This window comes from Symphodus melops, assembly GCF_947650265.1.
Source record: "Symphodus melops genome assembly, chromosome: 7".
Taxonomy (NCBI): domain Eukaryota; kingdom Metazoa; phylum Chordata; class Actinopteri; order Labriformes; family Labridae; genus Symphodus; species Symphodus melops.
In genome coordinates, this window is record NC_136697.1 from 4,456,437 (window position 1) to 4,470,664 (window position 14,228).

The 14,228-nt window shown below is 46.7% G+C and overlaps 1 protein-coding gene across 4 annotated transcripts in view; it reads right to left on the reverse strand.

Annotated features, from left to right (window-relative positions):
* chd7 (chromodomain helicase DNA binding protein 7) overlaps positions 1-10,391 on the reverse strand; it is a 55,171-nt gene extending 44,780 nt beyond the window's left edge. For 2 of the 4 annotated variants that reach the window (XM_079347913.1, XM_079347910.1), the window contains exon 1: positions 10,070-10,391. The gene's annotated coding sequence lies outside the window, so the exon portion shown is untranslated. Of the gene's footprint in view, positions 1-9,455; positions 9,909-10,069 lie in introns of those variants that run through there. The other 2 variants (XM_079347911.1, XM_079347912.1) reach the window with 2 other exon arrangements.
* Between the last annotated feature and the right edge of the window lie 3,837 nt (positions 10,392-14,228).

Below are 14,228 nucleotides of genomic sequence, written 5' to 3' on the forward strand. Positions count from 1 at the left end.
GGACAATGGGGGGGGGGGGGTCGGAGGCTGATCAGTGTGGGAGGCCGTGTCCTGTGGAGACTTTAAAATAAGAGGGGATACTGCACAGCTGTGTTTAAAAAGGATAAATAACAGAAGCCATCGATGACTCGGACAGCTTCACGTCAGCTTCAGACGCACAGATCCGTGTTGGAGAAGAAACTTTAAAGGAGACTCAAAAAACGGTTTTTAAATGTTTCGAGACTCGAGCTGGGTCATCCAATTCTTCTCCCAGCTCGTACCATCGTCCATTCACAAAGTGTCTTTCTCTCCATCCTGCACAGCTGCCATTAACACGCAGCTACAGTCCTCAATGCATCTGACGTATGTGACGCTCGCCCGCTCGCCTCACGTGCACCTTCTTTTTCACATCATCATAAAAGGTCAAAAACAAAATCTTACTGAAGACGTCCAACGATCAGGACTGTCCACATCATGCACAATGTTTGCATGGAGAACAGTACGACTGTTAAACCAATCTCACCTGTACACAGTCTACACAGAGCGACGCGTGGTAGTTTAACCCTTCGCTCCCTGAGCAGAAGACAGACTGTACATGTAGACAGCTCAGTGTGAACGCTGCACCTGAACGCATCTGACTGAAGGAACACAACAAGATACGATCACACAACTTAAAATCATTAATTAATGAAAGTTTCAGCTACAGAGAGTTCCCGTAACCATAGCAACGGGAGAGAGAGAGAGAGAGAGAGAGAGACAGCATACGGCCCCATCGCTGGAAGACGTAGAAAACAAAGCGTGAATCCAAACTGTGCTCTTCTAAGTCTCATAGCACAGAGGAGTGTTTGAGTCCTTTTAAAATGTGTTTCCACGTTTATCAGTGAATCACATCCAACAGAGTCACACCGTTAACTCATCAGACCAGCGTGGAAGAGTTCAGCCAACAGAGAAATGTTCATGGTAATCTTGACATGAGTTTAGCGTGAAGCAGAACAAAGACAAGAGATACTCTTTCATTTGTTTTTCTGAGTAAAAAAAAAAAAAAAAGCCTGACGAGGCGTTTGGCTTGACGAGCAGAGCTGCTGCCTTTGGAGAAGTGCGACGACCACACAGCACTGTAACTTTCAGGCTTGTTGAGTTGCATCACTTCCTGTACTTTTCAATCACTACAGGAAGAGGAAGAGAGCGTGTTCGTCTCCGGCAGGTGAGAGAGTAAACGAGGGTAATGTCACATCCTCTGCAGCAAGCAGCTACAACGCATCTGACTTCCTGTCAGACACAACCTATACGAGACCTCCAGTCTCCAATATACAGTCTGTGTGTGTGTGTGTGTGTGTGTGTGTGTGTGTGTGTGTGTGTGTGTGTGTGTGTGTGTGTGTGTGTGTGTGTGTGTGTGTGTGTGTGTGTGTGTGTGTGTGTGTGTGTGTGTGTGTGTGTGTGTGTGTGTGTAGCAGCCACAGGGCTTCAATCTGAACACTGTTAAAGGTAAATACAGTCATGTATACTGTGTGCCTCCAATAAGAAAAACACCGTTTCATCATGTCCAGAGGAGACAACTCTCCCTCTACACGTCACCCCGGTTCTCCCCGCTCTGGTTATTCGTCCCTCCTCAAGTCATAAAAAGACCAACTTCCGCTCTGCTCAGCTGTTTTCTTTCCCCCTGCTCGCCCTCCACTTCCTCCCCCCGTTCACTGAGCGCTCACCTCTCTCAGACAGCTCCTTCCCTCAGCGAGGCGTCCAGGCCCAGCTGTCACTGCACAGGGAATTAGGTGAACGGTCAGTGTGCCGCTTTAGACACCAAATCTCATCAAAGGATGAGGCATTACCCGTCCCTCCCCTGCTCCGCTTCACACACGCTAAGAAGTCCAGAGGAGAGGCCCGAACGCATCCTTACTGACAACCAGAGCTCTGCTACGTCTGCCACCTCAGCCTCTGGAACAACGCTGCCCGGAGACAGACAGCAAACAGAGCACGTCTTATATTCTTGTTCAACTTGTGATGATGGAGACGCCTCAGACGTCCTCCTTCTGAGAGACGTTTTGCAGGTGTCCCATGAAGGATGTATAATCCGTCCAGTAAGCAAGCTCTGGCTCCTCCTCCCAGTTCAACGTGTCAGTCCCTGATCTCATCCTGCCGGTCACTACTCATCAGGACTGTCGCAGTAACCTCGTACATTATTTAAAAAGCCAACAGCAGAGCGACCGTCACAACCGCACGCTACTCCACGAGCCCCTCGCGTCCAGATGCACGAGACGCCAGCTGCTGCCTGAACCCAGCGTGGCTGCTCAGTGAGACCATGAAACATCCAGTTTAAACCCACCTACAGAGTTCAACCTGCTCTGCTGGTTACTTTGATTTGTTTTATCATTATGCTAACAACAACGACGCCGACAATCGGTGACAGGCGGAGACATTCTTCGGCGAGGAACAGAGCGAGCAGCGCCCGGTGCTGAAAAGGTGCAGCAACGCACCGATTGTAAAATCGTATTTATCAGTCGTGATGGAGAGGAAGTCTGTGCTGGTGTGACGCACGCTTGGTGTGGCGCTTGGGGGGAAAAGAGAAGCTGTGATCCAAAGACGGGTCCGATGAGTGCTAAGAAGTACACGTGACTGAAAGTCAAGGATCAAAGATAGGTTAGATATCTAACCTGTATGAGACACAGGATGGCATCTTATTGATTATCCAGGACGGATCAATAGGCTGAAACTTCACGTTCTCACTTTGGATGTTTGAAGTCAAAGTGGTGAGCAGCGTCTGACCTGCAGCTAGGCCACACTCCAACACTCTGGGTTCATCCAATAATGATCAGGTGAAGTAAGGGCTCGGACAACGTAACACCGCACCTCCCTGAGAGCTGAACTCGTCTTCCTCAGGTTGTGGCAGCACAGTGTTAAAGCAGTAACAGTGAAGACAGGAGGCCACGTCACAGCACCTGTCGTTCCCCACTGAACCACAGAGAGCAGGTCTGACTGATGAGCCAGGTGCAGGATGGGAACATCAAGACGCCCCCCCCACACATACACACGTTCACTCCATGGCTGGCAGGAGAGACTCTGGGTAAAGTCGGAGTAAGAAAGGTGGCCATGCATGCGTGGAAGCTTCTATGAGGAACTCTCTGCTGAAAGCTGAGTACATGCAAGAAGTTTGTCAGTCTGTTGAATCACAAGAAGTGTTTGCACGCGTTTGTCTTGAAGCAGCGAGACCCATCCAGTAGATGAAACTCATCTCTTTCTCGTGCAGATGCATTTTTCTTGCTAAATAATAAAAGTCTCTGAATTTGTCAAATGTTTGAACAAATACTTTGGGAAGTCTTGGAATGCAGCGTGGACGTGTTTGAGGAAGTCGGAGGAGAGCTGGAGCGGCTGTGCGTCTGAACCCTGCAGGCTTTACTCGGGGAAATCTCTGCCATGTCAACACCGCCCTCCCCGCTGAGACACAGACAGGCTGGCATCCCAAAACAAACACCACGCTACGCAGTCACAGTCCAACCCCACACCTGAACGAGTGGGAGAGCACGTGTGTGTGTGCGTACTCGCCCACCTCCCACTACCACCAGGACCTAAGCCACTATAATTCATGCCTTTGTTCCCAAATAGAGGACAGCACGCAAGAGCTGGCTAGCTGTGTGTGTAATTATGCTCAAGTGAAGGGATGCAGAGCCCTGTGTTTGGGGCCGGGATTTGAGGGCCGGAAGGAAGGACGAGAGAGGAGGAGGAGGGGGGAGAGGGGGGGGTAAGAAAGCCAGAGAAGAAAGAGAGAAGCAGTGAAGCTAGAGAAAATCTGGTTATTTTACGCACGGCTGCTCTGTTAATGGACAGTGCTTGTGTGTGTGTGTGTGTCTCTTTAAGGGGGGGTGGGGGGGGGGCCACAGGGGGGTCAGCAGGAAGGGACTTTGTTTACCCAATCTGTTCCCTGCCTTTACCATGTGGTAGGAAAAACCACTGGCCAGCTCCCAGTCTGATCCCAGAAGACACTGGGGCCGAGAGACGGGCAGAGTGTGTGTGTGTGTGTGTGTGTGTGTGTGTGTGTGTGTGTGTGCGTGTGCGTGTGCGTTGATCTCAGAGTGTGAGAGCATTTGGAGGCCAGAGGTGAAGGTGCACGTGTGCCATGATGTCACCAGGAGCAGGGAGGAAGACGTCAGCAGCGTGTTGCTGGAGGAGGAGCAGGCGTGTCAGACTCCTCACGCCGTTAGCTCCATGACAACCCGTCACACAGCTGTGCTGGAGCACTCTCAGGTATCTGGCCCTCCAGGACTGGAGTCTGACACCCCAGAGCTCCAGAGCACAGCAGAGAGCGCAGGCCGTACACAACGTGTGAGGAGTAACCATGGCAACGCTCGACCAGGTGACAATTATCTTCAAACTACAATAATAAAAAACATCTATAATAATAATAATAATAATAAAAATCAACTCAGGTGACTGAGGACTCGATGGCGACCTCAAGCCCGTTCTGATTGGACAACGAGCTGCTGCCTTTCGGACACGTCTCCCCACAGACACTGCAGTGGAGAAGGTGCTCGCACATTTCATTTGTTCAGTTTTTCATCACACTGTCTAAACATTCTCATCAGATTCGACGTTCACCAGGGTCACTCTGATCCGGTCCGGGATTCAAACCCGCCGTTAAAAGAAGAAGTCCGACCTGAGACAATAAAGACACTTCATGTGTCAGCGTCCAGCTCATCAGCCGTGTTGTGGAAACATCCTGTTTCTCTCTTGACGAGCTTCTGGACTAATCGTCTCCACACTGTTCACACGCTCACTAACAAACACCTGAATCTGTTCCTCTGATTGGCTGCAGCTCGATCACTAGTGTCTCCACCTGAGGTGTGCAGAGAGACTAAAACAATAACAGCAGCCTTTAGGTCACAAGGACTTGGCGAGGCTTTATGCAAATAGAGAAACGTGCTGGCTGACATGTAAAAGGTCAGTGGGCTCATTTAAAGCCCACACAGCTGATCCAACAATCACATCTTATCACTTTGATCACAAATGGATAATCTCTAATAATTCATCCGAGTGTGTGTGAATGGTGAGTGTTGGACACTTCAGCTCCAGGTAACACACAGAATACACCAGGCTGTCCAGCATGCTATCCCACACCTCCCTAATCAATCACGCCCATCGACGTGCCCTTTCACACCAATGGGACGAGCCGATCTGGACCACATCCCCAGGGATTGGCCGCCTCCACTTCGACCCCGCCTGTCTGTTTGCTAACAGCCAATTATCTTCCAGAGTGCTTCCTGTGGAGACGTGGGGTAACATCTCCCCCTTTGTCACATTGAGCGTGCGTCACGCCGTCAGTTCAAAGAACTCCGGGTGAAGGTCTGCCGCTCCTGCCTGCTAAATACATTCAACGCCATGACAATACGGCTGTTTGCATTTTGAGAGCTGTTGGATGTGAATGATGGACTATACCATCGACCGGCTCGCTTTCCAAAAACATCATTTGAGAGGCGGTGGATGTTATCCGGCGTGCAGGCTTGTTCACACAGCTCTCTCCTCCATCCTGGTTTCACAAGCACGCAGCAGCGTTTAACCTTTCATCAGCCACGTGACCCACTCAGAGAGACCGTGTTTACAGCGGCCATGCACAGAGACCACAACAGTCACATTTAAGACCGGCGTGCTCAGAGATCTTCAAACGCCTCTTTTCAGCCGTACCATTCATCAGCAGCTGATGACACTAAACTCCCACGCTCCGGCTCCTTCCCCAGCTCTCGTCGGGTCTCATTGTGCACGAAAGCTGAAGGAGGAGGAAGAAGTAAAAGAAGACCCTGGATTCACACAGGGGAGGTCAAGGAAGGATTGAAAGGTAGCGACACACACGGGTCAGATATGTACTCGACAGGCCGTCACCTTATCTCACTCACACAGAGGAAACACATACAGCCCACACACAAACACTCAGGAGCTGTATGAACGCCAGCCGCTCCTCTACGCACAGCACTCCGTCCAGAAGGCCGTCGCTGCAGGAAGAGGATGGTGGGGGGAGTGTGTGTGTGTGAGTGTGTGTGTGTGAGTGAGGGGGGGGGCAGGTGAGAGGGAGGGATGAGAGCGAGCTAGAAAGGCAGTGATGACACTCAGTTTTGAATGTCACCACGGTGCTAAAGACCCCCGCTAACCTTTTGGCTGGAAATGAGAGAACTGGGGGGAGGAGGGAGGGCGGGGGGGGGGGGGGGGGAGAGAGAGACAGGCAAAGATGGAGGGGGGAGGGAAACTGAAAGGAGGCGAATGAAAAGTAGAAAAGAGAAAAAAAAAAAGAGGAGGTATCTGGTGCACGGGGAGAGAGGGAGTAGATGGGTAAGTGAGGGGGTGGAGCACCTGATTGGAAGATGAAAGAGATGGAGACTAACAGCAGCTCATCTCTCCCAACAGGGCTGCCGTCCACAGTACACCATGACACAAGACAAAATGGCTACCCACATAAACACCAACACCCTGGCTCAGATAGCGCAGCCTTCCAACAACGAACTGTCCCAAAGGAGAATCTCACCCACACAGGTGAGGAGAGGCCGGGTCAGGAGAGGCCGGGGAACGTTTGTGTGATTACTTCTGTATCTGATATTTAACCAGCAAACACATGCTGTCAGGAAAGACTCAGGGAAGCCAAACTGATGCAAAAAAGGACTCAATTTCTCTATCAGCAAACCTGGACACCACGTCACAGCACCTGCTCCGAGCCAAACACCGACCGCTCATTGTGCTCTTTTGGCTAATCGATATTTAACCTTCAAATTCAACAGCGGGGACCAAAGACATGTGGGAGCGTCCTTATTTAGCCACCTCCTTCCTGTAATAGTTCTGCAGAACGTAGTGTGACCCTTCACCAGCGATAAAAAGGTCTGAAATAAATCCACTTCATGGGGGGTTTCTATAGATTACAATAGTCCTCTCAACAGTACGACGTCTTAACTACCGAGGACGCCAGGAGACGTTTTCGCACCAGCCATCAAAGTCTTCACAGATCAGAAGAGGAAACGTGGCGAAGACGCTCACTTTCATCTTTAACGTCAGCTCCTCTGCCCGTCGTCACGGTGACAATTTGCTTGCAACTCGGACTTGGGACTCTGTTGCTGTTCAAAACACAAAAACCTGACAGGTGGGGTTTTTAAAGACTGTAAACACAAACAAAACTTTAACAGAAACAGCACGCTAAACACGTTTCACGAGGACACGCTGAGGACAGAGTCGTGTGAGAAAAGACGAGAAACTCTCAGGGACGAGTTGAAAGAATACACGTTAAACAACACGACATGGTTCTGACTTTGTTTTCATCAGACCTGGATAAAACAACATTAGTATCCTGAAGTTATCCCTGCTATGTGCGCACACACACACACACACACACAGTCTGAGTTTCCACAGCCAGCTGTGTGAGCCAGATGCTGATAGTAGTCACCCTGCAGTTTATCTTTTTAGCGAGATACTCGAGAAAAGTGAGCGTTGAACGTTAGCAGAAAGCAATAATGGTACATTATGAGTAAAGGTTCTGATATCACACTCACGCTGACTCATAGGTCAGAATAACAGGGAGCACATTTCTTCAAAACATGACTCCACACCAAGTCTCGTTCCCCTCCTTCCGACAGCTTTAATGAGCGGGGCGACGGCATGACGTCATCTCAGCCCGTCTGGGATGAGAGTTAATGGGGCGTATACACCAGATATCGAGCGGTTATTTGTGATATTAAAGTGGACTTTAAACTGGATCTTATTCCGTGAAATTTTAAATAACTGGGAAAACATGCAGTCGTATCCTATAGACTTAAGGTGTATTCCCATCTCGTGCCCCCTCGTGTAAAGTGTCAGGGACTCTCCCCGACACACGCCCACGTGGGGCGATGACAAACAGCTCAGTGTGACATGAGAATCTTAATATTCTTTATATATATTTGAGTTTAAAAAACAAACAAACCTTACATTTATCTTATTTAGCAGATAAGTGAGCCTCACAATAACATACACCCAACAATCATTGAAGCTACATTAATCTTATTAAGGTTAAAAGTTTAAATCATTCCCATGTTTGATAACATTTACTTCATGTTTCATGTGTTCATTCCTGTTAAATCACTTATGTGTGTAACACTGTTGTTCTTAGGTTAAGAGTACAAACTATGAGCGCAACAAAACTAAAAAAAAGTTTGATAAAAACAGGTTCCCTGCATTTTTAAATGGAAACCATTAAAACCATTTTAAAAACTGTTGAATCCATTTAGAGTCAATGTGGAGGAAGTGTGCCCGAGCTTTGTCAATATCTAGCAGCTCTCTAGGAAAGCACGGCAGCCTTGAGGCAGAGAGACGACTGCTGAACATCTGTTGTGTGTGTGCGTGTGTTTGTGTGTGTGGTCGGGGCCTCTTATCGCTCCCTCTGTGGCCCGCTGAACATGACTAGCTGCCATCTTGGCTCACAAACACAGGGTGGTGGGGGTAGCAGCCTCCTGGCTTCACGGTAGACACAAGGAGGAAAAATAACGAACGAGCCCCCCTCACGTGCCGCACTGAATAAAACCAGCACGTGAGAATAAAAGCCACGTCCGTACGTGTTTTCATGTGTGTGTTACTGTTCGCAGAAATAAAGCTGCTAAAAGTTGTGTGAAAATGGCAGGTTGACCATTATGTAAGTTTGACCGATTACAGGACACGTAATGGAGGAAGAAGAGCTCGACGAACAAAGTTCGTCAAACTTAACGAGAGGTCCTTTAACCACCGAGGACATGGGCAGGTGTTTAATGTCCGCAGAGTAACAAGTGCAGCAGTAACTTCCTTCAAAAGACTCGAGGTAACACAAACACGGAGCGTTTTCTCTGGCTTTAAAAAAAACACACAAAGTCAGGCGAATGATGCGCGAAGTTTAGTCGCTTCGCCTGTTTGCCCCGCCGGATACCGCACCGAGCAGGTTAGCAGCTACCCCGGGGTGGGGGGTAGGGAGGGCAATAAGTGGTCTTCGCCTGTACACAATGGGGATGAGGGGCAGGCTAGCAGGCTAGCAGAACTTCTGTGTCCTAGCGCCCTGCTAATCTCCAGCGGCTAGCGCGGCTAATTAGCCTGTGAGCGGTTATTTCGCACGTCGTTACGGACCCGGGACTGGTTCGTCCAGATCGGTCCCCCACCCCCTTAAATTAAAAAAAAACACTTGGGATCAACTTCAACACAGCACACGAGTGTGGTCGCTTAGTTCAAACTGAACTTATCACCGTAAAGACGAATAAAAACAACGTGGAGAGAGAGTGTTAAGGGTTGACCGCCTGGCCTCACAGTTCGCCTCCGTCCGACGAACCGAACCAGGACTACACGTCACGCTGTCCCCCTTTAACAAACAGACGCGCAACACGCACCTCTGTTTCTACGTGTTTGAATCACGCCACAAGAGAGTGTTTTCCCTGTTTATTCGGTGTTTTCTGTGAGTCTCCCTCTGAGAGAGAGAGAGAGAGAGTCTCCTCTCATTCAGTCGGCCGTTGACTCACCTCTACGCTCGAGCCACCTCGTGTCTGCGCGAGCTCCAACACAATTAGCTAACCGGGCTAACACACACACACACACACTTTCAAAACTCATACAAGTCCACGTCTAATCTCTAAATAAAAACCAACAAGTTGTAAGACTGAAGTGACTCTGATAAGCCCGGTGGTCTCCGTGCTGGGCTCTGAGGGTTTTCTTCCCACTTTTGAACTTACTAATGGGACTGTAGTGTGTGTGTGTGTGTGTGTGTGTTGAAGTGTGTGTGTGTGTGCGTGTGTGTGTGTGAGAGAGAGATGCAGCGGGTGGCGAAGCTAAACTTGCTATTGTTAGCATGTCGGCATGGCAGCTACATGTTCCTTCAATGACTTTCTGCTGAAATAAGAGAATAAAAACCCGAGTCCTGGACGCACCGGGACCGTCCAGGTCTGATCTGGCTCAAACAAACCCGATTAAAGAGTCCGATTACGATGGAGAAAAAAGTACGGAAAACTTCGTATTATGAGGGAATAAACACGATTCCCATTCACAATCAGCGATTAGAATAATAATGAAAAAAAGCTACAACTCGTAATGACTGGTTTAAAAAGCGCTCAATGAAAGGAGGTATTTGTTCGCTTACCCGTGAAGCTCGCTCACTTCGGGCTTTATTTTATCAGCTCCTCGTCCGGAGGGTTTGTATCTCCGATGCCTCGAGAAAAAAAAAATCCACCGTGGTCCTTTTTTTGTTTGAAATATAAATAAAGAGGAAAAAGAAAAAGTTGAAGTTTGTTTCTCATCAGATATTTGTCCGGTGTGTCTCGCAGACGCGACCTCACCGAGTGGTGTGCGTTGCTCTTCTCTCCTTTGTGTTAATTTCACTCAAATCGAGTTTAATCCGATCGATCCCTCGGCTGGTCGCGCTCCCGAGTACTCCCCTCCAGACACTCGCTCACCTTCCTCGGCCAGGGGGGGCGCGTTCACGAGGACCTCTCATACACATAAACAGGCGGCGTGCGCGGTCACTGACCCCGCCGTGCCCGTGTGACGCTCTCTATGAAATCTCATAGTAAAGATAGTATCATATTATTTTATGATATATAACATAGTAAAACGTAAAATAAGTGTGTCAGAATATAGTCATGCGTGGATATAATCGGTTTATAGTTTTAATTTTCAACCATGATGTGACAATAGCAGAGTACAAAACCATATTACACATCATCAGGGCCGAGCTCAAATGACTTTATTCATTATTTACGTTTAAAAACAATACGTTCATAGCCCTTTTTTTTTATCTTTTAAACTTGATCCAGCACATTAATGCTGAATAACTAAGTGAGGCTCCAAGTGTATAACAGTGTGAGTTAATTGTGTGATTCCTAGTGTGGCAGAGTCTTTTCATTCATCATCTTCAGTCATTTCGTGATTATGTATCACATAATATGTTATTTAAACCTGTAGGGGCAGTAGCACACTACACGCCCCTCCTTTAGAGATCAAAACAACACCATAAAGGAGGATATAAACCAGACTTTACCTCTCAGTTAGATGTTCAGGAGACTTTTATCCTCTCGGCTGTACTGACAGAGAAAAGTGCACATGAGCGACTGGCAGGGATGCGGATGTCCCTGACACAGTCATTTGCTTATCACAACAGTGTGTCCCTCAGTAGAGAGGCCTTACAACATGGACTTTATCTTCTCTGTGACTTCCTGCTCTCTGCAACAACAAAAAAAACATACTGAATTGATTTCCAAATATTGAAATACAAACGTGTAAAGTGTTTTAGCCACTAATGATAAGAACAGACACTTGGGATGGCACATTGTTAAATCTCAAAGTCAAAGACCAAACCAAGTGATTCCATATTAAATATGCTTGTGTGTGTGTATGTATATACATATATATATATATATGTGTGTGTGTGTGTGTGTGTGTATGTATGTGTGTGTGCATATATATATGTGTGTGTGGTTCAAGGTTCAAGGTTGTTTATTGTCAAATTTGCTCCATGTTAAACATACAGCACAGATGAAATTGCAATCCCCCCAACCCCAGTGCAAACCTGCAGTGCAAAAGAAGAGCACTAAAAACTAGCAATAAAAAAAAACGATACTATAAAACAGATAACTTAACTAAAGACGTGTGTGTGTGTGTGTGTGTGTGTGTGTGTTTTTGACATTTCCCTCTCACTTTAGACTTCCCCGGGTTAAAGCACATTTCAGTAATATTTTGAAAATCCAAAAGAAGAGACACTTGAAACTTGATTCATAAAATCTGTCAGCATGGACCTTATTATTTTCCAGAGCCAAAGTCGTGTTATCACAAATGGATTAAGAGGTTGAGAGAGCCAATGTTAGAGACATAACAAGAGCGTCATCTATAAAGCTCCTGACAGTAACATTGACTTATGTTCCTGCTATAAAGGCTACCATGTGCCTGCTGATTTCTTTTTTACAAGAATTGTCATTTAGTGCAGATTATAAAAGTCTATTGAGTCTCCTTTTCCTGTAATTAGTCACCAACTCTCTCCTGTCGCTCGACCAACATGGAGCCCAAACAACTTAGATCTCTTCAGGTGAACAAATGAGCTGATCATGTTTCTGAAACATTCCTCAAACTTTGGCCCGTGTCTTTTTGTAGCCGATAAAGCAAATAAAGTAAGAGCAGTTATCAAAGTGGTGCTTGTTCATTACACATTTCATTTTAGCAGAAAATAAAAGCACTCCCTTTCTACATCAATCTGACCGTAATTACGAGATGTGTCGGAGATTCAAAGAAATGAAATAAATAAATGTAACATTACAGTTAGAAAGCTTTCAACGAAACAAAGCAAGCAGTTTGTATTTGTCACCAGTTTATATCAAGTGTTATTCCCTGACACAAAAAGGGAAGTTCTGGGTCATGTTCTTTGTTTTATTACTCAGAGAGCCGACATCAATCCAGCATGAAAAAAACACACACGTAACATTTGGCATCATCCTCTTACCAGGCAGGAAGGTCAAGCAGGACCCGACTCACCGTGAACTGTGGTGAGAAAATACTGAGTCAGATTTGAAAATGAGCAGATACAGAACAGCCTCTGTGATTACAAACACACGACTGTAAAATCATTCAACTTACAACTCGTGTGACTGCATCAACTTCTGCACTGAGCCCGCTCCGTCTGCAGAGTTGGTCCTTGTTAAGAGCAGCATTTTAAACTTCAGGGTGGCAGCAAACAACCTTCAGTTTTGCCCAGTGTTAGGATGAAACGAGTCGAAGGAATATTTAATAAAGGAGTGACAGCCAAGGCGTCCATGAGGAGGTTTGGACTGTATGAAGTCATGTACTTCCTGTTCTGTGACCACGGCACATGAAACTGGCCCCCGTGGTCAAAGTTCCTCCCCCTGTGCATCTTCAAACACTCCTTCTTCTGAGGCACATCCACGTCACTGCTGAGTGAAGAAACCTTCCTCACATGTTCTGTAGGTTTGTTATTTCATCAAAGACGCTGCTGCCTCATCCAACACGACGCTAAGAGGTTTGTTCTGACGTCTACCCTCTTTGTGTTTCCTCTAGTTCTTCCACTTTACACAGTAGAGTGCTGACATCTTGACACTTTATCTTTGGTTCATTTTTAGTATAGCTGCACTGTCGTTTATTTACTGCTTATTATCTGTTGGCATATAGGCGACAAGTCGAAAGACTGCTTGTTTTATTCCATCCAACTATTGGACAGACTGCCATGAAGGTTTTCATTGTGAACATTTGATGATTTCTGATGTGTATTCCTGCACGAGGGACATGCGTCATGCTAATCTGTGACCCCGGGGCCAAACCCTCTGAATATCAGCAGGTCAGAGCACGAGCTCAGGTATCAGAGCGCTGCCCCTCACACAGCTGCTAGCATGGGATGGACTGTCCATATGATGCTTTATCTTCATGAAGAGTTAGTCATTAATTAACTCTTCATAAATCTTTTATAAAGAGGGCAACATGTGGACGGGTAAAGTTCCTGCTGTCCTGTATTGTATTGTATTGTGCAGTCGTCCTCTCACCGACACTGCGCACACACACACACACACACAGATCTCTGAATTGTGGCGTGTTCATGCAAATGAAGGATGTTCATGTCGGCCATTTCTAAAAGCTCATGCACATGAAGTGAACATGCTAACCTTCCCTGACTACTTATTAAAAAAAATGTTTCATTCATTAAGCAGCCTCTCAGTCTCTCTGACCTTCATCAGGGAATACAATCTCCATGACTGCTGAAGGTCAAACCCGAGTCCCTCCTGCTCATTTTAATAGATAAATCCGATAAGAGTGAACGAGCATGTGGCCCCATTATGATCGATCCATTCCTGCACCGAGGAGTCAGGAGGAGCAGACCGGTTGGCAAAAAACAAAAAACAAAAAAAACAAAGACCGAAAAAAACAAATGCATCTTTTTTTTAAACACTGTATGTTTGCATTTCCACAGAACCATCAAAATGACATGTTTAGAGTTTAAAATGTTTTATTATAGTTTATTGTGATAGCATTTTTATTTTATTTTTTTTAATGTTTTATTTCTTCCAAAGAACAAACACAGCAAATTACATGGGGGGGGGGGGGGGGGGCAGGAAAAGGAAGAGAAGAGGGCCACATTTAGATAGATAAATAGATCCATAGATAGATAGATGCATCAGGTTTGGCTTGATTCTCCCCCATCTGGGTCTGCACCCATAACCACACACACACACATGTACAACCACACAACCATACTCACATGTACACACACACACACACACTACATTTTGCTTTACCTAGAATCA